Source organism: Nicotiana tomentosiformis, chromosome 6 (assembly GCF_000390325.3).
Source record: "Nicotiana tomentosiformis chromosome 6, ASM39032v3, whole genome shotgun sequence".
Taxonomy (NCBI): domain Eukaryota; kingdom Viridiplantae; phylum Streptophyta; class Magnoliopsida; order Solanales; family Solanaceae; genus Nicotiana; species Nicotiana tomentosiformis.
The window spans coordinates 59612646-59614673 of NC_090817.1; positions in this window are offsets into that span (position 1 = coordinate 59612646).

The following is a 2028-nucleotide window of genomic DNA, read 5'->3' on the forward strand; positions in this document are numbered from 1 at the left end:
TACGTCGATTAACTTACGACGAAGCTTTTACGTACGAAAATGCGGGATGTAATATCTCATTTCCGAGTTTTCATCAATTTACTTATGGCATATTTTTAAGTACGAAAACATGGGGTGTAACATCATTCCCCCCTTTGGAACATTCGTCCTCAAATGTTAACTGATGCACTTATCATTCACATAACCCATAGCCTTTACAAATACTTTAATATTCTTCTAGCCATGTAGAAAACTGCTCTTTGAATAAATCCAAAGTCTAGGGTATTCCCACCTTTAGTCCTCTTTCTCATACCACGACTTGTGGTCAAGATCTTTCCAATCTCGTAACTGTTGCTACCTCCTGTCTTGCTTTTCCTGGGTTTTTTATCCCCTTGTTGCGTGCATACTTAGCTTATCTGAGTTCTCACGTGTGCCGAAATATTTTTTCTGCAACTCATATGTTCTCGAATATTACTTTTGATTTTACTCCCCGCTCATTAGCTATGGTAGGTGCCACTTTCTTTTGGAGTGCATACAATTTTGTACTGAGACTATTGTTACACAACCATTTCCTTCTTAGGTTACTGAGCTTAGGTTGAACCCTTCTTCCTTACTTCCTCAAGTAGTCTTTCATTGTAGTATTTAGGGAGGATCCTCTGACTCTTGTAAAGCTGTGAGCTTATTACATTGTATACTTGACGGACCTTTTGATGTCCTTCCTTTCCTATAATTATCTGTAGTTACTTACTTCCACCCCCGTGTGCTTGTAGGGTTGCTTCTGAACTTGATATTTTGACTGACTTCCCAATGGCACTCTCTTTTATCTCCGTAACACTCATATGGTACCTTTAACTACCCCAAATCCTATCTAAATATTTCTCAATGATCACGATGTCACCACTGCGAGGCTGAATTCACTATATTGTGTTTTACTATGTTTATCTTACACGATCTGCTGACTCGTCTGTAACCTCCTATTTAGCCATAACTAGGCTCTTCCTGATCAATTACTAACTACTCGTTGGCCCATTCTCATCTTAATATTCCGCGTAATCTTTCTTGGGTTATTTTCTTTGCCTTAACTTACGTCTCGCACTGACTACTTATTTATTAATAATAGCTAGGGCAGAAACCCTTACTTCTTCTCCTTGATGTCGTGCTTGCGCAATATTCTGAAATCATAGCATATCTGTAGGATTTGGTTAAGTGCCATCTCATTCATCTTTTATTTTTATTGCATTCTTCCTTTACCATTCCATAGTCACTAGAACCACTTAATTCCGATTTAATTCCACATCACTCCATATTCCCACCTTTAGGGAAGTACTAAGAGCTGAAGCCACGAGGATCTACCTATAGATGTTTTACCTCGTCATCTTTGGCGTCGTTTCACAACATCAATGACCCTTAATCTTGCGGCAATCCTCTGTACCAAGGATAACAAATTCCCTTACTCGCAATGGTGACACTTAGTGCAACTGGCACATACAATCACTTAAGCTTAACTTTTCTCATATTTCTTACTTTAGGGAAGCGTCTTCCTGAATGACCATTTTCTGAATCTCTCATGAATCGTCTTCTGTTGTCCATTCTATTATCGTCGGAATGTAAATCTAAAATTCTCATAATGCTGACTATTATCAAGTCACTCAGTCCTTAATTCATGTTTAGTTTATCTTGTTCACCAGCCCATACTGGTTTCTATTATTCCGGGGTCTAACTTTTCCTCCCGGTAGTTGCGTTGGAGTCACAAACTTATTTTTCGAAGTGAGGATATGACTTTATGGCCTATACTCTTTTGTTGTCTCAAGGCCTGTCACCTCTCATTTTTCCCTTCACTTGACTATAGACTCTGTAATACTATCATTTTTTTGATCTACCGTTGTCATCCATGTACCACATTTTACTCATACTGCTCCATTAACTCTGTTCTTATTTTCCTGCTAACATTTATGTCTATAACTTTATTCTAAAAACTCGAACAAAATATTCTTTTGCTTTTAGCCCCTCTTGCTCCATCCATTGGCTCCTCGAATTGCCTAACATTCT